Source organism: Sus scrofa, chromosome 15 (assembly GCF_000003025.6).
Source record: "Sus scrofa isolate TJ Tabasco breed Duroc chromosome 15, Sscrofa11.1, whole genome shotgun sequence".
Classification (NCBI taxonomy): Eukaryota; Metazoa; Chordata; class Mammalia; order Artiodactyla; family Suidae; genus Sus; species Sus scrofa.
The window spans coordinates 128138950-128166240 of record NC_010457.5 but is presented as its reverse complement, the minus strand read 5'-3'; the positions used below and the strand labels follow the sequence as shown (position 1 = coordinate 128166240).

General features: G+C 41.9%; 1 long non-coding RNA gene across 1 annotated transcript in view; it reads left to right on the top strand.

Annotated features, from left to right (window-relative positions):
* The window catches only part of LOC102164493, a 35599-nt gene extending 19405 nt beyond the window's left edge, over positions 1-16194 (top strand). The window contains exons 4-5 of the long non-coding RNA XR_001301648.2: positions 12154-12310; positions 14864-16194. This is a non-coding gene — a long non-coding RNA (uncharacterized LOC102164493). The remainder of the gene's footprint in view (positions 1-12153; positions 12311-14863) is intronic.

Here is a 27291-nt window from a genome sequence, read left to right as displayed (position 1 = left end):
AGAGCAGACTCACTGTTTATAACCTGATTCAGAGGTAACAAAACTGATGCCTGGGAACCAGGGACAATTACACATCCATTTCCCACCTCTTGGAGCACTTCAAGAGGTGCTCACATTGCCAGATGAACATACCTGGCACTTAATGGACAAAAACAAAAGGCACAGCATCTCGCAGAATATCTGGAAGTTGTATCCTTTCCCCAGAGAAGCCAGAGGGAAGAGGAAAAGGGGTTTTGTCTCTTTTCCCTGCTAAGAAAACACACAGGTTTCCTGATTGGAAGGGAAGGTTGAAGAGAAGTTTCTTTTTATAGATGTTGGTTTTGGAGTGAGTTCCAGCCGTCATCACAGGTATCCATCTAGTCTCCTCAGTAAACTTGCTGTGACCTGGCCTTAAGGGGAACTTTGGCGGCCTCCACTCCAGGGCTATGTTGCTGACCCAACCTGAAATCCTTCTTTACGTTGAGTCAGCAGCATATCCCATGACTTTTGGGTGAGAGGTTCTTTTATATATGACCATAAAGCAAAAAGCCTTTTCTACATAGTGTTGAATTTCCCAGAGGCTATGACCAGGGATTAGACAGAGGTAAAAAAGTTTAAGAGATACTGCTAAAAAGTGTTGAGTCATGCATAACTTGGCTTAGTCCTGTCCTTCAAGTATTTGTGGAGAGCAAAGAAGACTGTGGGTAATTGGGAATAAAATGTGTGGCTTTTCACACACTGGGCAGCTCAAATGCAAATCAAGTCCCTTAAAACCTTTTAACTTTGATGAACTTCATATTAAAAGACACACACACACACACACACACACAGAGTCACCTATTTATTTAATTTTTGGCTTGTGTTGCTTCTGCTAGGGACGCAGTGCTCTAAGACCCACGTTATATAAGCACATGAAAGTTTTTCTTAAAAATGATCCCATTTATAATCTAAATATAAAAGTCTCAAAAAAGGCTGTGTCAATACAGAGCTGACCAAATAGATCTGATCTTTACCGTTCTGGCCTTTATTTGTTTGCTTGTTTTGGCCTTTTCATACTCATTCTAGGGCACTGGCTCCCCACTGTTGTTTTCCCACTGACTTGGCTCAGGCCTCACCTTCCTGTAGGTAACGGCAACACCCTGAGCCCTTGGGTGCCACACAGACGCTACTGCTCTTTTCCCTCGAGTGTTATTCTCAGACCCCTCAACGCATGGATGACCCAACATCACGGATGACAAATAGACGCTGGTCTGATTTATAAGACAGTCAGTGCGAAAAGACCACATTCCAACACTTAAATAAACGTGCTGACCTCAAGCTCTAACTGATAGGTTGGTATCCTCCAGGTCTTTTCACTTCAGAGCTTTATTTAACTAGGAGTCATCGTTTGTTCAAACATTAACAAACATTGATAGTACTTAATGAGGGAGTATTCAGAGTAGAACAAAAACTTTGATCTTGGTACTCAGGAAATTTGGTTGTGATCACATCCAACACGTGACATTACTAGCTTTGTGACAGAGCCAATTGCTCAATTTATCATGAGTTTCAGTTTCCTTATCTGTAAAGTGGGGCTAATGATCATCAGCCGCAACTCATGCATAGGGTTGTTGTGATCCCAAGCAATAGGTTGAGGGAGAGTGGTGGTAAGTTTTAAAGCACTGAGTTTCTACAAGATAGCATTTCATCACAAATAATGACTGAGTGTTTATTAATCTGCTGGCACCCTCTGTGCGCTAAGCACCAAGTTATATCCAATATAGAATAAATGGGTAAGACAAGGTCGGGGTTGCACGTGGAGAAGCTCATGGAATGAGAAAGAATTAACACTCTCTGGCCCCTATCTAAGAATTAATGAGAGTTTAAACTCTGATTAATGAGCTTCACAAAGATTTAACCAGTGCTGATGGAATTTTGGTACATTGGGCTCAAGTTTGGTTTTGAGTCAAGGTGGTAAGATTGAAGCCTTTAACTTATTTATTAAAATAGGACTGTTAGGGAACATTCCTGAACATAATCAAAGCCATTTATGACAAACCCACAGCAAATATAATACTCAATGGAGAAAAACTGAAAGCCTTCTCACTCAAATCTGGAACAAGACAGGGATGCCCACTCTCACCACTGCTATTCAACATAGTGTTAGAAGTCCTAGCCACAGCAATTAGACAAACAAAAGAAATAAAAGGCATTCAAATAGGAAGAGAAGAGATAAAACTGTCACTGTATGAAGATGACATGATACTATACATAGAAAACCCTAAGGACTCAACCCAAAAACTGCTTGAACTGATTAATAAATTCAGCAAAGTAGCAGGATATAAGATTAACATTCAGAAGTCAGTTGCATTTCTGTATACCAGCAATGAAATATTAGAAAAGGAATACAAAAATACAATACCTTTTAAAATTGTACCTCACAAAATCAAATACCTCGGAATACACCTGACCAAAGAGGTAAAGGACTTATATGCTGAGAACTATAAAACCTTAATCAAAGAAACTAAAGAAGATGTAAAGAAATGGCAAGATAGTACACATTCATGGATTGGAAAAATCAATATTATAAAAATGGCCATGCTACCCAAAGCAATCTACAGATTCAATGCAATCCCTATCAAATTACCCATGACATTTTTCACAGAACTAGAACAAACAATCCAAAAATTTATATGGAACCACAAAAGACCCAGAATTGCCAAAGCAATCCTGAGAAGCAAAAACCAAGCAGGGGGCATAACTCTCCCAGACTTCAAGCAATATTACAAAGCCACAGTCATCAAAACAGTGTGGTACTGGTACCAAAACAGACAGACAGGCCAATGGAACAGAATAGAGAATCCGGAAATAAACCCTGACACCTATGGTCAATTAATCTTTGACAAGGGAGGCAAGAACATAAAATGGGAAAAAGAAAGTCTATTCAGTAAGTATTGCTGGGAAACCTGGACAGCTGCATACAAAGCAATGAAACTAGAACACACCCTCACACCATGCACAAAAATAAACTCAAAATGGCTGAAAGACTTAAATACAAGACAGGACACCATCAAACTCCTAGAAGAGAACATAGGCAAAACACTCTCTGACATCAACATCATGAATATTTTCTCAGGTCAGTCTCCCAAAGCAACAGAAATTAGAGCAAAAATAAACCCATGGGACCTAATCAAACTGAAAAGCTTTTGCACAGCAAAGGAAACCCAAAAGAAAACAAAAAGACAACTTATAGAATGGGAGAAAATAGTTTCAGACGATGCAACAGACAAGGGTTAATCTCTAGAATATATAAGCAACTTATCCAACTCAACAGCAAAAAAGCCAATCACCCAATGGAAAAATGGGCAAAAGACCTGAATAGACTGTTCTCCAAGGAAGATATACAGATGGCCAGCAAACACATGAGAAAATGCTCAACATCACTGATTATAAGAGAAATGCAAATCAAAACTACCATGAGATTCCACCTCACACCAGTCAGAATGGCCATCATTAATAAGTCCACAAAAAACAAGTGCTGGAGGGGCTGTGGAGAAAAGGGAACCCTCCTGCACTGCTGGTGGGAATGTAAACTGGTACAGCCACTATGGAGAACAGTTTGGAGATACCTTAGAAATCTATACATAGAACTTCCATATGACCCCACAATCCCACTCTTGAGCATATATCCGGACAAAACTCTACTTAAAAGAGACACATGCACCTGCATGTTCATTGCAGCACTATTCACAATAGCCAAGACATGGAAACAACCCAAATGTCCATCAACAGATGATTGGATTCTGAAGATGTAGTATATATACACAATGGAATACTACTCAGTCATAAAAAAGGATGACATAATGCCATTTGCAGCAACATGGATGGAACTAGAGAATCTCATACTGAGTGAAATGAGTCAGAAAGACAAAGACAAATACCACATGATATCGCTTATAACTGGAATCTAATATATGGCACAAATGAAACTTTCCACAGAAAAGAAAATCATGGACTTGGAAAATAGACTTGTGGCTGCCCGATGGGGGAGGGAGGGAGTGGGAGGGATCCGGAGCTTGGGGTTATTGGATACAACTTGGAATGGATTTACAAGGAGATCCTGTTGAGTAGCATTGAGAACTATGTCTAGATACTCATATTGCAACAGAACAAAGGGTGGGGGGAAAAATGTGTACATGTAAGTGGAACTTGGTCCCCATGCTGTACAACACAAAAAAATTAAATAATAAAACAAGAAACAAATTAAAAATAAAATAGGGCTCTTTAAAAAAATTTTGGCCTATGGAGGTTCCTGGGCCAGGGATCAAACATGTACTGCAGCAGTATCCTGAGCCATAGTAGTGACAATGCTGGATCCTTAACCCACTGAGCCATCAGGGAACTCCAAGACTCTCTTTTAAATTATGAAATTAACGGAATTCTCTCGTGGCACAGTGGTTAATGAATCCAACTAGGAGTCCCGAGATTGCAGGTTTGATCCCTGGCCTTGCTCAGTGGGTTAAGGATCCGGCATTGCTGTCAGCTGTGGTGTAGGTTGCAGATGTGGCTCAGATCTGGTGTTGCTGTGGCTCTGGCATAGGCCAGTGGCTACAGCTCCAATTAGACCCCTAGCCTGGGAACCTCCATATGCCACGGGAAGTGGCCCTGGAAAGGGCAAAAAGACACACACACACACAAAAATTATAAAAATAACTTATAACTCATTTAAATGAAAGACTACAGAATCACAAACAGTAGAAATTGTGAATCCTTTGGCTTGAACTGGATTTGAACCCCAGCTGTGCTCTTACCAGCTATGGCTGTGACCCCTCAAACTGTCAGTTTCCTCATTAAAGTGAAATGAATAAATACTAAAATAAAATCTTGTGAGAACCAAGAGAAAAATGATTTAAAATGCCAAGCATAATATTTGGTGAGTATTTAATAAATGCTGTGGTTTTTTTTCTCCTTCCTGTATTTTGCAAGTTAATTTGAATGGAATTAACGTTATATGTGATGCACTGATCTGAAAAAAGTTTGATCGGCTGTGAATATATTGTTGGCTCATTTTGGGTCCCTTTAGTGCATAGCAAATGTCCCCAGATCTCCAGGGCCCAGTGGAAGGCCCCTTCTTGCCATTTTACTAACTAACTGTCTCAAGGACTTTTCACAGAGTTGATCATTAACTCCCAGGAAAGGCCTAAGCCTCAAATTATCCTGGCTGCTTTAAATTTTTGAGGAAAAGGTACATTTACAAAATTGTCCCTTTGTTTGCTGAATAACTTTAACCTCCAACCACAGTCATTTTCCTGTGGGCGCAAACACAGTCAAGTGTCCTTCCTGAGTATTTAAAGACTGAAGCAATCCAAATAAGTAGGTAGTGAAGTTTCACTTTCATTTTTCTGCAGTAATGGTTTTATTGGAAATTAAGGAAAGAAAATTTGCCAGTTGGCAAAGGAGCAGAAGAGATATTCGCTTTTATTGAGGTCTCAAGTGTTGTGTCTCAGAGCATATCAGAAGAAAAACTTCTTGGAGTTCCCCTTGTGGCTCAGTGGCAATGAATCCGACTAGTATCCAAGAGGATGTGGGTTTGATCCCTGGCCTCGTTCAGTGGGCTGGGGATCCAGCATTGCCAAGAACTGCGGTGTAGATCACGGCTCAGATTTGGTGTTGCTGTGGCTGTGGCTGGCAGCTACAACTCTGATTCGATCCCTAGCCTGGAAACTTCTATATGCTGCAGGTGAGGCCCTAAAAAGCAAAAAACAAAACAAACAAGAAAAGAAGAAACAACTTTTACACTGATGAATATAGGTTCTTTGCTCCTCGAAGGAGGAGCTCCCGAAAAAAAGTAGCTCTACTGAAAGTATTTCTTGAAAATCTTTGAAGTAGAATATATTTCATGGTATCCCATGAAATGATTGTCTTTGGTTTTCTAAAAGCGATGGCATGGTGTTACAAACAGCTGGCATTCTGGTGTCATAAAACAGTTTCACACTGGGCTCTAGACCTATCCTGTGCCCTTGGAAAATTGGTCAGCCTCTCTGTGCCTCAATGTCCTCATCTCTGATGTGGGACAAATACTTGCTGCCTCGGGAAAGTCCGGAGGATGCAGAAGAGTCACATTTCTTGTACCCAGTCAGCATGTAATGAGTCTTGTGTCTTTCACTCTCTGCCTCCCTTAGTTCTACATGGTAGGCTGGGTATGTTTACAACTACACGTCCCTCATTTGTACAGCAGGCTGCAAAGTGTTTCCATATACATTTTCTGCTTTGATTTTTCAAAACAGCCCTGTGACATAGGAAAGGCTGACATTTTACAAATGAAGAAACGGTGCTCAAAGGGCTCATGAGAATTTGTTGTTTGCTCAGTTGAGCTTTAACTGTGCACATCATTACCTGGGGCAGCTGCTTCGTTGTTTGCTACTCATATTAAAGGGACTGTCCCCCATCTCAGGAGTACCAAGTGGTGGGAGGGATTGCCACAAATGAGCATCAGGCATTCTTGTTGAGCTCTGACTGATGCTACACAGGAAGGTGTACTGAGTCCATGCCGACACTTACCCCTCTCCTGCTGGGTTTAGTGACACAGTCATGAAAGAGTGAAGGTATGATTTTGGTAGATGGAAAAAATGGTCCTAATTTTAAATGTTTGCAATCTGACTCTGAAGCTTTTCTCATCAATAAGTGGTGTTTCTTTGCCCACTTCTTGCATCTAGGCTGGCCTGGTAACGTGCTTTGGCAACGAAATGCAGGGGAAGTAAGAGTGTGTTAGTTCTGACCTTTGGTTCCAAGAGGGCTTGTGTACTTCCACACTCTCTCTTGGAACCCTGGCCAGAAAATTCATGAACGAGGCCAGGCTAGCCTGTTGAAGGACAAGAGATTATGTGGAATCGAGATGCCATTTCGACTGAGACCATTTTAGACTAGTCTACCTCGGCGGGCCTCCTAGCCAGCCCTAAACACATCAATGAACCCAACTGAGACCAGAGGAGCCACTCAGTGGATCACTGATCACAGCTCCAATGACCAAGCTGCAGAATTATTAGTTAAATAAATGACTGCTGTTTTAAGCTGTTGAATTCTGGGCTGGTTTGTTATGCAGAAAAAACTAGCAGATACAGGTATCACTTTATACCAGGAGTAGAATTACTGATATTGACTTGCTGAGCATTTTGTCCCTTCCTGTTTTGGAGCAAAGGATTAAATAGGCTATTTCTGTTGGTGAAATTAATAGGTTTCTTCGACCTAGAATATTTCTCATAGAGTATAGTCCCTAAATGCTCAAAACTGACATATGTATTAGAATAGAGTTTAGTAGTTTGGTAGAACCTTCCAATTTTAGCATAGAAACTTACATGACATGAGACACTAGGCTTTGAATGACTGTGTAAATAGGTGTTCCATGGACCCCTTAAGTGTTTAAGAAGGCGTGGGCCCTGGCTTCTTTCTTATTCTTGTTCAAGCGGCGAATGCAGGTTTTAACAGGCCAAGTGGCCTAAGCAGGTGACAACTACATTCTTTTCCTATTGAAATTTCCTATTCATAATTTCCTTGATCTCAGTGGGGTCACTTATCTGAAGAATTATAAGGTATTTAGTGGAAGTGAAAGAATAATTTCAGAGAAGATTCATAGATTTTGATGACTATGAATCATACCTTAAGAATTTGTGGCTGCCTTTGAAGTGCAAACCACAGGAAGTATCTGATTTACTCAGCATCTGTGCTATTCCTGTGGTTCAGTTTCTAAAAGACTTGACAGAGCCAAAAATGAACTGTGCCCACCAAGAAGACCATTAGTAAAAATGTTGGCTCTATTAACCTGAATCGCTCTGAATTTTCTGGCCACAAGGCTGAAATCTTGCTCAAGTTTGGGGTTTGTTGGCTTTGTAGAAATGTTTTCTTTCATGAAACTCTTGAGATCAGAGCTGAGTCTCAGGGATGTAGATTGTGACTCAGAAATGAGATCCACTCCAACTTGAGGTACTTCTGAGATTTTTCAGAATAGCTCAGTTTAACGTAAGTTTTCTTTCTTTTTTGGCCATATCCTTGGCATGTGGAAATTCCTGGGTCAGGGCTTGAACCCGTGCCACAGGTGCGACCTGCACCACAGCTACAGCAACACTGGATCCTTACTTTGCTGTGCCACAGGGGAACTTCCAACAAGAGTATTGACTGGTCCAGGTGAACGAGTGGCTGCCACCTGCCCTACAAGAGTGGATTTTTGAATGTATTTGGTGGAACAACGTTGTGTTTTTTTAAGACTCTTTCATGTAGAGGAAAGAGAACGTGTATCCTAGATTGTCCTCTAATGATAAACCGAACCCAGCTAGTGTACAAATCTGGCAGATATTTTAGTGTAACACAGTGAATATTTCCATGTTCAGGTGAAGGTTCTGGAGGACTAAATATGTAAATTTCTAGGAACTATGTCTCAATTGAAATGATTAACAAATTTGTTGGAAAAATCCAGGGGCTTTGCTGCCTCCCCCCAGTGCACACATTTTTAAAATATTTTCTATTATGATTGAAAAAAAATACTGCTTTTTGATTGACGAATCACTCCTATCCTTCATCAGAAACATCCACCCCCTTTAGACGTCTAGTTTTATTTTGGCAGAAGAGTGATGCTCAGCCTTTCCAAGGGGTTTACATTATGCTTTCGGCTCAGCCAAGCCCAGCTCATTAGACTTCCAGTGAAAAAAATTAATCCAATGACAATTTGATTAGATGATGATGAGAACTGGGCAAGACACTAAATAAAATGATCTGTATTAATCATCTCATTTAGTCCTCCCAACAACCCTGTGAAGCAGGCACTGTTATTATCCCCATTTTCAGATGAGGAAATTGAGGCCCAGAGGAGTCAAATGTTCAGGTGGCATAGCTAGGAAATGGAACAGATCGGGCCTAAATATAGTTTTGTTAGACTCAAAACTCACGACCGGAGTTTCTATCCTTGTGCAGTGGTTAACGAATCCAACTAGGAACCATGAGGTTGCGAGTTTGATCCCTGGCCTTGCTCAGTGGGTTAAGGATCCAGCGTTGCCGTGAGCTGTGGTGTAGGTCACAGATACAGCTCCAGTCCCGCGTTGCTGCGGCTCTGGTGTAGGCTGGTGGCTACAGCTCTGATTAGACCCCTAGCCTGGGAACCTCCATATGCCGTGGGAAGTGGCCCTGGAAGAGACAAAAAAACAAAAACTCATGACCATTTCAAAACACTCTACAGTATTAAGTAAAGTACTACAGAATCTCTTTTTTAAATTTTATTTTATCAAAACATGAACAGCTAGTGGCAACTCTATGTGCATAGGCACAGGGGATACTTAAAACTGTAGGAGGGGAAAACAATTTTCCCTTTACACTTCGGAGTTCTTAGCTAAGACCTCTGTAGTTAAAGACAGATTAGGAGTTCCCATCGTGGCTCAGTGGTAATCGAATCCGATGAGGAACCATGAGGTTGTGGGTTTGATCCCTGGCCTCGCTCAGTGGGTTACGGATCCGGCATTGCTGTGAGCTGTGGTGTAGGCCGGCAGCTACAGCTCCGATTAGACCCCTAGCCTGGGAACCTCCACAAACCGTGGGTGCAGCCTTAGAATAGACAAAAAAAAATAAAATAAAATAAATAAACAAGGAGGCAGAAACAAAAAACGAAAACAAAAACCCTGTCTGCTCAGATTTGGTATTCCTTGGCTAAATGATTAGTAGGGCTCAAAAAAAAAAAAAGACAGATTAATAAGAAAAAATTATTAACATGTAGACCTTACGTATACATGGGAGATGTCCAAGGAAAAGTGAGTATCTCAAAGAAGCGGCTTAGAATTCAGGCTTAAATACTATCTCAGCGATTTTTTAAAAAGTGAAATGGGCTTTTCGAGAAATAGATGGGAGACATGAGAGTTTGTGACAAAGTTTGGGTGTGATGTCAACTTCTAGTCTCCCCTCCTGTGATGAGTCCATCTTCCCTGGTTGATGAAACTCCTGGGGAAGGGATTTACAGTTGAGTTCCTTTTGGAAGCTCTGTCTTGAGGCAGATAAGGAAAATCCAGAGAAAGCTCCTCCTTGCGTTTGCTGTTTTCAGGTGCTGGGTTTTGTTTGTTTGTTTGTTTGTTTGCTTGTGGTTTTTTTTTTGAACAAAAAAGAAAATTCATTTATTTACTCTCATGGGACTACAAACTCACATTTGCATCAAAATAATAAACCATCAAGACACAGGAAAAAGTGCAGAAATTTTGCATTTGCTGTTTTCAAGTGCTGTTACCAAAGTGGCATATTTGGGGTGGCATGTCCTATGAGGCTTTAAAACTTAATATCAATTGGTTTAACTTTTGGTTAAGGGACATTTGGTTAAGGAGTCACTCCTAGAACAGGGAATGATGTCAGGTTTATCATCTCTATTGGACTGTACTCAGAAAGATCTTTTGGAACTTTGGATTCATGGAGGAATAAAATGGAATATTTTTTTCCATTCATAGAAAGAATAATTCTAGAGGTTGGGGAGAGGGAGAGGGGAAGTAAGGAGATGGAGAGAGAGAGGGAATTGCCTTTACTACTACCAGCCAACTATTGGCTATTCCATATCCCTCCAGGCATTTTTTAAGCATCCAGGACATGTCAGTGCAACTCTTAGTATTTAAGTTGTATTGCCTGGAAAATTAAAGGTCATACTATATTGTAAGGTGTGGCTTCATTGTAATTAATTCTGTATACAACTAGTTTTATTAGAGTTCCATCAGCTATTGGCCCTCCATGGGCAGCTACCACTGGCTGGCCTGCAATTAGCCCCGTATGTGTTAGACCACAGCTGAGGTACCATGTGTACCCACGTAATGAAAAGCCCATGAAACTTAGACATGCTGCATCTTCTTAGAGCAACTCCAGTGGGGTTCTGCAAGTTCCTTTGCAGAAGTGACTTTAGGCTGCAGGGAAACGTAAGGTCAAGGCCTTTCCCAAGCAAAACATGCTGGGGACATTTCCCTGCATCAGCACTGACTGTGGTTAGCAAGGAAACCCCTGGTGCCTGGTGAGGTAGGAGGAATGGATTCTAAAGATGCTTGGCTCCTGGAGCATTGGCAGTGGGGCAGCCTGCCTGCGGCGGCCTCCAGAGAGACTTTGACAAAGGCGAAGGAAGCTCCCTGTTTGCTAGCATGACTCACTCCACGTTTGCTGGGTGGTTCACACGCCTGCCTGCCCACAGGCCGGAACAGGAAGGCCCTCATTGCGCTCAATTTTTTTCCTGAATGCCTTTCTCAACAACAGCGAAAGGAAACATTACTGTTTGGCTTGGAGCCATTCAGGTCACTTGGTACTCAGAGTGCTTAGGATGTAAGAGATGGGCTCGGCCAAGACCTGCGGAGACGCGCAAGGCTGCAGTTATGCCTGTCTGTGTTTTAGATTAAACGGCTGCCTTTTGCAGTAAACAATTCTGGGTGATTTAAGACACCGGGAACTCCCTAAACTAGCAAAACCCCCAACCCGAGTCTGACCATCCGTTTTACAGGCCTAGTTTCACAACCAGTAACCGCCCGGTGTGTGGGTGTGGGGGGGGCCTTGACTCTGCCACCCACTGAGTCTCTTGAATTAAAATAAGAAAGGCCCCGCAGGCCAGCTACGCCCTTCTTAGAGCTGATTCCTCTGGAGGGACCAGATGGGTGGGGTGAGTATGGCCTGGGGGAAAAAAGAAGAGGAAACCAGAAGGTTTCTTAACATACAAAGGGGTCAGGATGCCTGGAGCTCCCCAGCTTCTAGGTGGAATTACAGGCACCGGAAGACCCCAAGGACAGCAGTTCTATCATCAGAAGCTCCTAGAAAATGTTAACAGCCCCCACCCCAGAAAGTGCCCTTCCTTGTCATGGGTGCGTGTCCTTCCTGGGCCTGTAACAATTCCTCTAGGGACCTCTGGCTGGACCCACCCCTGGGAAGACTGCTTCTCTGGGCTCAGGGGCCAGATTGTGCTGCCATTTGTAGCAGAAACTAGGGTCCGAGGAGGGGGTGGAAAAACTGTTTTCTTCCTTAGTTTCAGGCCCTCCCCGTGCTCAGAGTTTAACAGCGTCCCCCACGCCTGGCTTCCTTAGCTGCCTTCTCTCCACAGAGGCTCAAGCTGGGGGCCAGAGGCGGGTGTCCGGAGGGTGGGGTGGGAGGCAGATTCCACACCTTTTCTTCTGGCCTCCTCACTCCCTGACTCCTTCCTTCTTTCAGATTCTCTGGTACCTGCTCCATCCACGTCTTAGCCTCAGACCTGCTGGCATGCAGATCACCTCTTGCAAAGTGACACAGGTGCAGGGGTTCCTGGTGCAACTGTTCTGACCCAACTGAAAGCTGAAAGAGTTAGGGCTCACCCAGAAACTCTCTCCTGGTGAGTTTATTCCACATCCCTCAGGGACTTTGTCAGTTTATAACAATATATACCCAGAAAGGCAGGCTGCCTAAAAGTTTTTTTTTTTTTCTTTTTTTCTTAATCTTGGAAATAATATTTCAGGGACTCTTGTTAGGAAAACACCTGTCTATATAGATCCCAACATTATTTTCTTTACAGAGACAAAAGAGATCAGTCGAATGCGTGAATCAGAAATGAACAACATCCTTGTAGTTCCCGTTGTGGCTTAGTTAAGAAACCATCGCAGTCTCCGTGAGGATGCAGGTTCCATCCCTGGCCTTGCTCCGTGGGTTAGGGGACCATGCATTGCCCCAAGCTGTGGTGTAGGTCAGATACGGTTTTGTGGTGGCTTTGGTGTAGACTACAGCTGCAGCTCTGATGGGACCCCTAACCCGGGAACTTCCTTATGCTGCAGGTGCTGCCCTAAGAAAACCAAAAAAAAAAAAAAAAAAAAAAAAAAAAAAGAAGAAGAAGAAAAGGAAAAAGAGAAATGAACAACATTCAACCACGTGGGAACAGGACAAGCATAAAGGAAGCATCACCTTTCAATCTCCTTCCCTTTAAGTTATAGTCTAAGGTAGCAAAGAGAAGGAGGCGGTGCTGGAGGGAGGGAGTCGGGGGACAGGGCCAAGGACCTTGGAGAGAGCAGGGTTATTGTGTAAAGAGCAGAGGGCAGGGACAATGGAGACAGGCATGCTCTTTGAAAGAGAAAGAAAATAGTGAGCTTCTGGACAGGCTTTCGACAGGTCCAAGTGGAAATCTCCACTAGGCAGGCAGATATATGAGTCTGGAGCTCAGAGACATCTGGGCTGGAGGCATAACTTTGGGTCAACAGAGAATTGAAGCTGTGCATGTGCATGAGCTCATCAGAGACAGTTCATCTGAGCAGCTGAAGGGCCGGGGCTGGGTTTAAAGAGGAGACTGGAAGAGAGACCAGGTGGGGAGGAACAGAAGGATCAGGAGTAGCCCTGCAGCTAGTTCTCTCCAGAGGTCCCAACCCCCCCTACCCAGGATGTAGGGGAACAGTGTGGATGTATATTAACTAGTTAAACTCCAGCCCGGCCCTGTTTTTCTTTTCAAATGTTATCTTTCATTTGTATATTAACATAAACAGAGCCTTCAAAACACTTTTTGAACAATTTTATTTAAAGAAAAAATTTTTCTTTTTGGGGGGCGGGAGGACATGCCCTCAGCACGTGGAAGTTCCCAGGCCAGGGATCAAACCCTCGCTGCAGCTGCAATGAAAACACCGGATCCCTAACCTGCTACCAGCTACCACACAAGGAAACTCCCTAAAAATTACATTCCTATAATGAACCAGCGAGGAAGTCACAGGAGGTTGGTTTATTTATTTATTTATTTTTTTTGTCTTTTTGTCTTTTTGTCTTTTTGCCATTTCTTGGGCCACTCCCTTGGCATATGGAGGTTCCCAGGCTAGGGGTCTAATTGGAGCTGTAGCCACTGGCCTACACCACAGCCACAGCAACTTGGGATCCAAGCTGCGTCTGCGACCTACACCACAGCTCACAGCAACGCCGGATCCTTAACCCATTGAGCAAGGCCAGGGATCGAACCTGCAACCTCATGGTTCCTAGTCGGATTCGTTAACCACTGAGCCACGACAGGAACTCCCGTAGGAGGTATTTTGAACTCCTCCTTTTTTTCTCCAGCTTTCTTGAGGTATGATTGACAAAAGGAATGGTAAGATATTTAAAGTGTGCAACATATTGATTATATATAGACACACATTATGAAAGAATCCCTTCCCCACCAAGTTAATTAACATATCTATCCCCTCCCACATTTACCCCTCTCTTTTTTTGGTGAGAAGTTGTAGGTTCTCTATCAGCAAATTTCAATTATACTGCAGAGCATTATCAACTGTATTTATCCTGTTATACATTAGAGCCTCAGATCTTACCTCATAAAGCTGGTCTGTACCCTTTTATCATTGTCCCTTTTTCCGCCACCCCCGAGCCCCTGGCAACCACTCTATGAGTTGAGGACTCTACATATAAGTGGTGCCAAAACGTGTTTGTATGAGCCTCTTTTTAACGATAAAGTTGAAGCTCACCCATGGTGGTTAGAGGTCATTGTCTTTTCACACTCATGTTTTCCTAGCTCTTTTTTTTTTTTTTAATTTTTAAAATTAAAGTATAGTCGAGGTACAGTGCTGTGCCCATTTCTGCTGTAGAGCACAGTGACTCAGTCATATATATGTATACACTGTTTTTAAGTTTTTTTTCCTTTATTTTCCATCATGGTCTATCCCAGGAGGCTGGTTATATTTCCCCGTGCTGGACAGTAGGACCTGACTTTCTACCCATTCTAAATAGAAGAGTTTGTATCTCTGAACCCCAAACTCCCAGGCCATCCTGTTGCCCTCTCTCGTCCCCCTTCTAGCTCTTTATTTTCACTTCCCTCTGGCCCATCACCTGTGATTTGTAATCTTGTAAATTGTTAGACCACTTTCCTACTGGACTGTAATGGCCTGGAGGTTCTGAAGGGGGTTTTCCTGTCTTTTCCCCCCAGGCTCTGCTTCTTCCATCCAGGACCTTGCTAGGTAACTCCAGAGGAATTGAGAAATTGCCAGGGAGTGGAATCAATAGCAGGACAAAACCTTCACGTTGGGAATGCTTTGAAGCTTTCCTCTGCAGCTCAGCAATGCCCTTCCCTCTCACACGTTGATGGTGATGCCAGAGGAGGGGGTGTTGTAATCAGCCTTCTAACAGCAAGAAGAGATTAATACTACCTGCCGTAGGGGAGGCTTCGCAGGGAATTCGGCATGACCAGTTCAACAAAGACTTTTTGGATCAGTCTGTATGTTTACACAATCCCTTTTTGTTTTCATTCCTTAATCGTACACAACTGCATACCCAGTTCCCTTTTGGAAATGTAGAGAAGCAATCTTCTTTCCTTTCTTTACTGTTAAAAATGTATACCTGTATAATTTTAATGTGCTTGTCCTGTATCTTATACAATTTTGCATGTATTGCCTCTGAGTTTAGGCATTCCTAGAATTCCTGATACGGGCCAATTCCTGCCCTGGGCTATGGGAAATGTGGTCAATTCATATAGTACAGGGGAGAGAGAAGACAGGCTTTTTCAGGCCCTCCATAGTTCTGGACTCTGTGACCCCAGGCAACTTACTTAACCTCTCAAGGTGTGTTGCCTTATCTGTAAAGAAATCTTTATTGCCTTTATAGGGCTTGTAATGAGAATTAAGTGAAATAAGACCTAAAGCCAGCTCCTACTGGCCCATACCATGTGCTCGGTAAATGGTTATTTTCCATCCACTCCTTCTATTTTTAACTCTGACACATATTTATTGTGTAACCTTGAGAGAGCTCTTTCAACACTTAGGCCTAATATCAGTCTACATTTGTCATTTATTGCTTCTTTTCCCCCATTAGCCTGTGCTTTCCCACAATAAATTCTAAACACCTTGAGGATAGAACAATATATTTTATCTTTTAGGTGTTTTTATGCCCAGTTACCTAGGATATGTTTATCATCAAGTAAGTGGTCAGGTCCTTTTTAAATAGCTTTTCTTCATTTCAGCTTCATCATTTGTCATGCGGTGCCAATGATCATGTTGCAAGAAGGGAGACCCCTTCCAGGGCCTGGGAATGGGCTCTTGTCTAACACTTGGAAATGAATTGTCCAAGGAGACACACGTGCTGACAAAGCAAGAGACTTTCTTGGGAAGGGAACCCAGGAGAACTGCTCTGCCACATTTACAGGGATGGGGTTATTTCTGGGTTGTCCCTGGCCAATCTCCTTGCTTGGTCTGTACTTTTTTTTTTTTTTTGAATTTTTAGGGCCACACTCGGCCTATGGAAGTTCCCAGGCTAGGAACTGAATTGACGCTGTGGCCACCACCCTCCACCACAGCCATAGCAACACCAGATTCCACCTGCAGCTGTGCCCTACACTACAGCTCACGGCAGTGCCGGATCCTCAACCCACTGAGCAAGGCCAGGGTTTGAACCCAGATCCTCATGGACACCAGTTACTACCAAGCCACAACGGGAACTCCATTTTTTTTGGCTTGGTCCATATTTGATCTGACTCAGGGTCCTTCTTGAGCCAAGAAGTAGAAGAATTCCAGCGCCAAGGATTCTGGGAGGTTGGTCGTCTTGTCTCCTCCCTCCTATGGGCCCCTCCCACCTCCTCCTGGTTCGTCTTCAGGGAAGCCCCACCGTCCTTATCAGGGCCTGCTAGTGTGAGACAACTCAGGCAAGCAGCTATTATTGTGCTTGGCCAAGGTGGGCACTTTCAGTCAATGGTCCCCTAACAATACTATTTGCTTCTCTGTAAGAAATTAATTAGAAATTTAAAAAAATCCATAAATCTCAGATATTCATGGTGGAGATCGGAGGTGGGGTTGCTGTGACTATTGATTGACCCCACTATGTCCCTAATCAGAAGATGCTCAGATCTATACTCATCACTGGTCTCTCTGTGTGGCCAGATTCTCAGCCCAACCTGCAAATTGGCAAGCAGTGAGGTTCGGGAACTCAGGAGAGTCAGAAATAAAGTGTCTCCATAATTTGTTGTCCAAGTAGGAATGCATGTAAAACTGAAAATGGGAGCAATTAGCGATTGTGGCAAAACCAGGGCTGTCCATGGCCAACCATGGTCACTCCGGCTGTGGCAGTTGGGTACCAAGGTTATTTCTGCCTTGAGACTGCCACCTTCCATGAATCTCATTGACACTAGCATACTGAAGCAATTATATAATGTTAATTGAATTTTGTATGCATTCTGCAGCATGTATGTAACAAGTGCACTTCTGGACCACGGTCTGAATATCTGATTGGGACACTGTGTGGTTAAATTAAGTATATTATGTTGAAGAGAACTACTTAAATAAGAGAAGGTCCCAAGTAGCAGGAGAGGAGTTCCTGTTGTGGCTCAGTGGGTTAAAAATCCAACATAGAGTCCATGAGGATGCGGGTTCCATCCCTGGTCTCACTCAGTGGGTTAATGATCTGGTGCTGCTGCAAGCTGTGGCATGGTTTGTGGATGCAGCTTAGATCTGGTGTTGCCATAGCTGTGGAGTAGCTCACAGCTGCAGTTCTGATTTAACCCCTGCCCTGGGAACTTCCCTATGCCACAGGTGCAGCCTTAAAACAAACAAACAAACAAACAAACAAACAAACAAAACAAAACAAAACAAATAGCAGGAGAGAACTCCATGGTGTTTTTTAATCATGCAACTCACAATTGAATGAGGGCTTCAGGTGTGGCACTGCCACCTTTATCACCTGTGCTTCTTTCCCAAGCTACCCAGTCTCTTTCCAGCCCCTGGGCAACATAATGCCAGCTGTAAAAATTTTCTCAGTAAGATAATAATCAGTTTTGCTCCTAGAGTACTTGTAGAGTTGGGAGAGAAATTTCTTTGCAAATAGAAGATGCCAAACTGCTAGACTTATTAATTCTTTATATTTGTCCTCATTTTGTTAGAAGTTGGCTCTTGGAGGACTTGTAATGTCTTCAGGGATATGCAGAAACCACTGAGACCATAGCTTTGTCTTTCATGAGGCAAATAAACCCACCAAGATTTTAAACTGTTTCATATATGAGATTGCTATCTACTAACCAGATGGAAATCAGATGCCTCCTGATTTGCAGTTACCCAAGGAATATATGTATATGTATATTTAAATAAATATGATGTTTTTGACCAAGAGCGTGAGAATTTTTTTGCTGTTTCGGTGGGGTTTTGTGGGTCCAGCTGAAAAGCCTAATGGTCACTTCAAATAATATGTTAATAGTACACGTTATTCCCTAGGATATTGTGAAAAGGACAGAACATGAAGAAAATCAAGTTCAAATCCGTACCTTACCTTTTATTGGCTAAATGGCTTTAAGCCAGTCACTTTGTCACACTGACCCCCAGTATTCTCACTTGTCCGGTTCTTTTATGGATCCAAGGAGATAACATGTGTCCAGCATTGTACCTAGACTAAAACAAAAAGTTAAACCTAATTAGGATGTGGCACTATGAGGGGAGTGCCTTTGGTTTGCCTCTCTAACATATATACTTGTACACTCAATATTAGTTGAATGGATGAATAGTATTAACTAGAAGAATAATTAATTTTTACATGTCCCCATGAAATCACACGGTAAATCATGTGTTGTACCTTCTACCTTTCCTCTTCTGGGCCCGGAAGTAAAAATGCGGAAAGACGACTAGAGTCAGCCCACTTCCACCATTCTCCCGGTTATTCGATCCTCGTTTTCTATTTGTTTATTTGTGCCTCCCATGCCCCCTGCCCCTGTTACCCAAGTGTATCATCTCTGGCTTTGCTCCTCACCACTAGCAGCATCCAAGAGTTTGTTAGAAATGAAGACTCGGAGGCCCACCACGGTTTTATTGAATCAGAATCTGTTTTCATAAGACCCAGATGATACAAGTGAACAGGAATACCTGGGAAGCTCTGCCGTAAGAACGCAGATTTGTTTGAGGTCTTCTAGGAGCTCACAGCTGACTTAGGAAGGCTCAATGTGCATAGGTAGCTAGTGTGGCTCTCAGACTACATGCCTTGGTGGGCACAAGATGTATGACCTTATTTTTCCTGTAACTCAGTTCAATTCCTGTTTGCAGCTCCAAATGCTGGCATGGTGGAAGCTACATCTCTGACGATGCAGAGCCTCCCTCACTCCCTCTTGGTGCAATAGTAAGTTTTGTGGACCAGAGAGGATCAGTTCCTTAGTCGACTGTCCGCTGGGGAGTCCTCTGGGATTTCCATAAACTGCATTGGTCCCTTTTTATTTTCTTACAGCAGTGATAGTCTTATTTGTTTATTTTTTTCTTATGGGTCCCTTGGAGTCTAGTGGCTGAAGGTCCCTAAGCTTGAGGCCATACAGGGATGTGGGGATTTAGAGGGACATAGCCCGTGAGCCTCTGCCCAAGAAGTTGAACAGGTGAAGAGAAAACACGTGTGTGTGTGTGTGTGTGTGTGTGTGTGTGTGTGTGTGTGTGTTCCTTCTGAGCCCCATGGAGGATGACGCACTTAATCTTTCTTACTCTTAGCTCAGCTCAGGAGACCTTTCCACCCTCAAGGAAATCCTTCCCTCTCTTGATTTGTTATATTTTCCTCAGAGGCAGCCGCTTGATCTCTTAATAGGTTTAAGTTCTTGGAACCACAAATCCCAGGAGATTCCGCTGCTTAAAACCATTCCCTGGGGCAGAGGGCCCCTGGGCTGCTCTTCACTTGGATGAGAGGAGAGGGCGAGATTTCCATGAGGTCAATTCAAAGAAAATCGTGTCTCCAAAACGTTATTTCACCACAGGAACGGAAGAATGAAGAGAGATTAGCCACGGAGTAAGGCATAAATTGGGGCCGGACTGTGCAGCAGTACATGAATGAGAAAGTCCTTCATTAGGGAAAAGCTGTCTGAGTTACCATCTTTAACCAACCCCATCTGAGTGCTTCTCTGTGCTGAGTGGGCGCGTCTGGTCCCACACCCCGTGGCCTTGAAGGATGATTCAAAGATGCCCACTGCTCCTGTGTGGGCTTGGAGGGGCTGACCTCTCTTCCTTTGGTACCTACAGATGTCACCTCATCAGGAACCACCATGTTGAAAGTGGGGCTGTGTCACCCTCCCCCAGTGGCAGGGAGTCTTTTAAGGTCTGCATGGCTGAGACAATATGGTCGTATAGGCTCCCTCAGTGGAACACGTGCAGGTTTGGAGGTTCTGCTGTTTTCTGTTCCTGTCACAATCTACTACCAATGGCAAACATCCAAAAGGGTGAAAGGTGTTCAGAACAGGATTAAATGATGTGCTGTCTTGTAGATACGCCATCACTGCTGTTCACTGGACAGCTCTGAGCTTGAATATTCTTTTTTTTCTTTTTAGGGCTGTACCCGCAAGCATATGGAGGGTCCCGGAATAGGGGTTGAATCGGAGCTGTAGCTGCTGGCCTACACCACAGCCACAGCAATGCCGGATCCTTAACCCACTGAGTGAGGCCAGGGATCGAACCCGCAACCTCATGGTTCCTAGTCGAATTTGTTTCCCCTGCACCAGAATGGGAACTCCTGAGCTTGAGTTTTCCATGCAAAGAAGTGTTTCCTCCTCTTCTTGTCTGTTCCTCTCTCTTTATCCGCCTGCTTCTTTCCTTTCCCCTTGGGAGACTATTGACTATGTTTCTGACCTGGTACCTTCTGTGATGATGGAACATATCACAGCCTGGGGCCTCTTTAAGACCGTGTCCCAGCTTGCCTGGTATGAAAACGAACACCCGTCTTTCTCCCTTCCTTCAATTTTCAAGTATGCTGCATTCAGAGCATCTTCTTGGTACGATAAGAAAAGAATAATTAACATAAAGGGGAAAAGTTCTTCTGACCTGCCTGTGTCCGTTGATAAAACAGCATTTAGTCCCAGGATTTTGAAGGTTGTGATGATGAGGTTGAGGCATTTGAAAAAATGTTAAGCTGGTAACAGGGTCACGGGACATCAAAGCTGCTGTTTCAGGGGAGTCATTATACAGTTTTTAAAGCACTTTGTAGATGTATCTGTTAGTTCATTTGGGCTTCGCAACAACCTACAGAAATAGATAAGACAGGTTTTTCCTGTTTTATGAATGAAGAGATTGCAGCTAAGGGATTTGCTTCAGGTCACATAAGTAGTCAATGGTAGACCTGGAACTTTAGCGCAAATCTTCTGATTCCAAGGCCTCTGATGCACAGTGTTAACTAGAGGGACACAGATTTATTTCTTCATTCAAGTCTTTGCTGGATAATCTTGTGTAAGTGGGTTAACACAATAGACTAATTTTGACAGATTTCATATCCTTAAAATGCCAGTAGTTTGGCTTATATGGTAACTGGGGTGCACACCTGTTGAATTTGCCTTCTTAGCATTCAGGTCCCTTATTTCTGATAACAAAATGCTGACTTTCCTTGGAGGACCAAACCTTCCCTGTTATCTGTAGATTTGATGGGACAATACCCTGTCTTCTCACCAGCCTAGGGCTGGGCAGGATCTCTTAGCTCTGACTTGGGAATTTGCATCTTCAGCTGGTGACTTGATGGGAAAAATTTCCCCATTCTATGTCAGAATCTCCCAGAGATTTTATTAGGTTTCTATTACCTACATCTTTGGAGACTTCCTGGTCCTAATACTTTCTGAGGCCTGTTTGCTCATATCTTTCTTTGATTTTAGGAACTTCTTCAAACCCTTCCAAGGAATTCCTTTGGTGATTAGGTTTGCCAGATTGATTTTAGTTATTTACACCCCAAAGTCCCTAACTTATGGACTTATGAAAGAAATCAAAAAGAGAAACAATATCTATATCTAGCTAGCTAGCTAGCTAGGTAATTGTTGGTGGCAGGTTTAACTATTGTCGGATGTACTCCCTTTTCACGTTTCCATAGAAGAAGTAAACTTTCTCATTCTGTTAATATTGGACTTGGCCATGTGATTGTCTTTGGCTTCAGAGTGGGCAGAGAATATTTCCCTACCCCTTGATCTTGGGTGTAAAATGGGATTTGATTGGGCTAATGAGATATTAGCAGGTATGACTCAACAGAGGCTGGAATTGCTCTTGCCTTCTGCTGTTGCCGTGAAAAGAACATTCCCAGACTCATCCATAGGTTCCAGGAGAAGGATGAGAAATGCAAAGTGCAGATCCACTCAGCTGAGCTGCCCCAGCCTAGATCAGCAGATCCCCAGCCAATCCACAGATACGTGAACTCAATAAATGTTTATTGTTGCACATCTTTGTGATTCTTTGGCTGTTTGTTATGCAATATTTTGGTAGCAATGACAAATCTATATAGGAATTTGTATTAATAACTGATGTACCGGCTGCAAAAAAAACCCTAAAATATATAGGACTGGGTGGTGGCTATATGTTGGAAAAATATTGAAGAAACTATCCTAAGAGCCTGAAGAAATGATAGTTGATGTTATATAACCATGGAGCACTTGGTATAATGAACTTCTGTGATAACTAGAAGCTAGAAATACAACCAATGAGTTGTGGGCTTTGGCAAGATGGATTCTGTTAGAAATGTTGAAGTATTTGCTGCCTTATTTTAGCCATATATGATGAACTCAGAAAAGCACTAGCTGGTTTGAAATAGAACTTTGAAGAGTAGCAGAGAACCCAGAACTTTCTGGTTTAGGGAAAAACAAATTTCTTATACTATCTTTACATTTAGCAATCTTCTTTTTCGTGATATCTTTTTACTGGCTTCATAAAATGAGTTCAAAAGTGTTTCTTTCTTTGCTTTTTTTTTTTTTTTTTTGTATTTTTGCATTTTCTTGGGCCACACTCGTGGCATATGGAGGTTCCCAGGCTAGGAGTCCAATCAGAGCTGTAGCCACTGGCCTAAGTCAGAGCCACAGCAATGGGAGATTCGGAGCCGCATCTGCAACATACACCACAGCTCACGGCAACGCTGGATCGTTTAACCCACTGAGCAAGGTTAGGGATCGAACCCCCAACCTCATGGTTCCTAGTCAGATTCGTTGACCACTGAGCCATGATGGGAACTCCTTTTTTTTTTTTTTTTTTTTGTAATAGTTTGAGAAGGCTTGGTGTTAATGCTTCTCTAAATGTTTGGTAGAATTCACCTGGAAAACTATCTGGCCCCGGACTTTTGTTTGTTGGGAATTTTTAAATGTTTGATCCAATTTCATTACTGGTAGTTTGTCTGTTTATATTTTCTAAATCTTTCTGTTTCAGACTTGGGAGGTTGTACCTTCCTAAGAATTTATCTATTACTTCTAAGTTATTTATTTTATTAGTATGTAGTTGCTTGCAGTCATCTTTTATGATCCTTTAAAAATTTCTTTATTCAAGTATAATTGTTTTATAGTGTTGTGTCAATTTCTGCTATATAGCATAGTGATTCAGTCACACATACACACACACATTCTTTTTCTCATCCTAGCTTCAATCATGTTCTATCCCTAGAGATTGGATATAGTTCCCTGTGCTGTACAATAAGACCTCATTGCTTTATGATCTTTTTTTGTTTCTATGGTATCATTCAGTGAGAGATTCTTAAGTGAAGATGTAGCCTGTGACCTTGAAGTTCAGGTGTCCTAGCAAGATGTGGCCTTCTACTCTAGCCTTTGCTCCAAGGGTTAAAGATCAAAAGCAAATGCTGGACTGAAACACCTTTAAAAGAACCTTTGAAAAAAAAAATCAAATAGAAACTAGAACATCCTTTCAACTGGATCTTAGAAAGCTTAAGGGTAGGTCTTCCAGCAGATTGATATTCCAGGACCAGTAATTAAGTCTGGAGAGAGAGCCATGTCTCGAAAATAATGGCGGGTGTGGGTTTTGGAATATGAGATTGACCACAACAGTTAATCATGTACGCGTAAAACAGATGTTTATTCATTCCAAAAAGAGTTTAAAAATTATAAAGAACTTTTCCTTTTATATACTCAAAATGTCTAAGTGACTAAAACCTAGATATCTACCAAGGGAAAATATGCTCTGAGACAATACAAAATAAATAGAAATTCCATTATAATGGAATGTAAATTAGAACGAAATGTCAGATATTTCCCTCCCTTGCCAGAAATAAGTTGAGATTATTATTGCCATTAGTGGACTATGAACACACAAGGGTTTACAGTAATAAAGGCAAGTATCAGTGCTGCAGGGAGACACTCATGAAGCATATGATAAATATCAGCAAACATATTCAGAGCAGGAAGTTCAGAATTAGAGACAGATGAAATAACACTTCTAGTGAGAGCTTTGAAACTGAAGACACATCACTGAAAAACAAGGAAGGGCAAAATTAAAATTGGCTAAAATGGGTTTTTTTTTTAAAGTGCATTTCGTAATGTTCTCTTCCCAAATCACCAAAATTTATAAAGTAAAAATGGAATGAATGCGCTGACGCTATTTAAAAGCCCAATAATTTTAACAACGAAGGAAGTTGATTTGAGGTTCTTTATTTTAACCAGGAAAATTAGGGCCAGCTTTCTGAAATCTTTATATGATATAGTTCAATGCAGTTGGCCCCTTTTTAGTAATGATAGAGATTTTGATCATCTAGTTTCTGAAAAATTTTTGATTTTCTTTAGAGGGATTCTTTCCTTTTTAAAAGGTAAGATCCAAGAATCAAGCACCACCATAAATGTCCTTTTCATAGCTGAATCCCTAGAAATACATTGTTGAACATGGTAGCCACTCCATATCTGGCCATTAAAGTTAGAATGAATCAGAACAAAACATTTAGTCAATCAGTTACACTCTAGCCACATTTCAGATACTCAATAGCAACATGGACCAGTGGCTACCATATTAGATGGTATAGAGAATATTTCTATCAACATAGAAAGTTCTTGAAAGAACAATGCAGCCCAGGAATAGAATACAGTACCTTGCATATCACAGGTACTTAATAAATATTTGTCAGCTCAAATTATCAAAATTAATTGCAATTTTCAAAATCTTAGAAAAGTATGAAAATGATCTTAAGCCAAGAGACTATCATTTCCAAGGGAATGAGTACAGTCCTGACATTACAAGTTTAGAGAGAAGGAAGGAGCAAGGAAGACTGAGAAGGAGCAGGTGAAATAGGAGGAAAAACCCTAAGATGGGACAGCCAAGCAAGTCAGGATATTAAGGAGGGGGCTATCCACTGGTCAAATGTTGTTCATAGATTAATAAGAGGAGGACTAGGAGTTAACCATGTCTGGCTTTATTTTTTTGATACTTTTCTGGTAACGGAAAGTTCTATCTCTCTATTTATCTCTATCTACCCATCTATCTATCTAGCTAGCTAGCTAGCTATCATCTATCTATCTATCTATCTATCTATCTATCATCTCTCTACCTAATCTATCATCTATCTACCTACATAGATATGTATTTCTCTTTTTTAATCAAATATGTCAGTATTGATCTCTGCTCTTAGAGGTGAAATATGTGTTTCCTTATACCTACTTAAGAAAAAACCCCTCCTTTGGAGGTTGTATTATAGTATTTAGTTCATAATAACCTATGTAACTCCATGCACTATGCTTATATTTGTCTCAGTCCATGCAGGCCACTGTAACAACATATCACAGACTGGGTGGCCTCATAAACAACAGAGATATATTTCTCACAGTTCTAGATGCTGGAAAGTTCAAGATCAGGGTACTGACTGGCATGGTTAAGTTCTGATATAGTCCCTCTTCTGGGTTGCAGACTGCCGACTTCTTGTATCCTCATCTGGTAGAAAGAGGGCTAAAGAACTCTCTGGGTCTCTTTTCCAGGGGCACTAATCCCATTCACGAGGGCTCCACCACCCTCCCGACCTAAGTTCCTTCCAAAGGCCCTGCCTCCTAACACTTTGACCTTGATCAATGGGTTTTCCAAAATGTGAATTGGGGGAGGGCATAAAAATTCAGATTACAGCGTACTTATATTTTTATTTTTATTAAAACAAATTTTTTTTTGGTCTTTTTGCCTTTTCTAGGGCCGCCCCTGCAGTATGTGGAGATTCCCAGGCTAGGAGTCTAATCAGAGCTGCAGCCACCAGCCTATGCCAGAGCCACAGCAACTCAGGATCTGAGCCACATCTGTGACCTATACCACAACTCACGGCAACACTGGATCCTTAACCCACCGAGCAAGGTCAGGGATCGAACCTGCAACCTCATGGTTCCTAGTCAGATTCATTAACCACTGAGACACGATGGGAACTCCATTTTTATATTTTTGATTCCTTAACTTTGGGTGGCTTTGCTTTGAATCCTCCCTGCACAGGTTGAGATATTGAGCCCCCTCTAGGCCAGCCTTTTCTCCTCTGATTGTTGCCTTTTACATTATTTAGGTTTTTAGCATTTGCATTCTGTTCTATAAGTATAATTAAGTTTGGCATACTTTACCTCTGTCCATAGGTTGATTATAAAAATGTAAAAACAATAAATAAATATTGCGATGTTATGATGAAGTCCCTGTTGAACTAAATAATGTAATTGTTAATTGATCCATTAGGCTAAAAATCTGCTTACTTTGGGGAATCACAAAAAATGGAACTTACATATCCTATTTTAACTTAAAGCACTTAAATATTTAAATATGTTTATTTGTTCATATTCAAATGTAAAGTCGGGACATTTTCTTTGAGACTGTCTACTAATCACTATAAGAGATTTGTAATATTTGAATCCAACATTTCTTGGAAGCAGGCTCTGTTTAGAACACAATCTTTTGGGTCGTGGTAATGCCAGATTCCATGAATGAATAATATTGTCCAATAATTGACCTATTAAATGGCATGAAAAGAAAGTTTATCAGAAAAATTCCTTTTGATGCACAATTATTGCGTTCCTAGAGTAGGTATTGTGTTAGTAACATTAGAGCTGATTAAAGAAATGTTCATGCATACATTAATGCTGCATGCGTGCACCCCCCCATCCCATTCCTTGGCATTATTTGGTGGCAAAGCAATAATGGAAATGACAAATACTAAAGCAATAAAAATGCAAATTATTCCACAAAATAATCTTAGTTTACATGTATATGGCACCTTCCTCTATGTGTAAATTTCCTTTATTGGCCTTCCACAGCCTTCCTTGGTGAGAATTTTGACTCTCCCTTCCCCCTCCCACATCACTCCCCCCGCTCCCAGCCTCTGTCCAGAATTCCCATCTGAAAGCTGAAGAAACTGCTTAACAAATGGTAGGTTGGGTTATTGCTCTGTATTACTCAAACAAGTTTTGTGGGTAGATTCCAAATTTGGCAACTTTGATGTTCTGAACTCTTTTCAAGTATTCTTTTCTAAAAGTGGCTTATTAAGTGTCTTCTCATCTCTGAGGTTAAAGTAATGCCACTTAATAAGAACTTTTTAATTATCATTAAGAGTTAGTATTAAGTCAGAATGTAAATATATGAATCCTTCTGGAGTCGTGCTATTTATGAGTGATGACTTGGTATAACCAGTAGATCCCAAGGTTTTTTTTTTTTTTTTTTCCCAATGGCC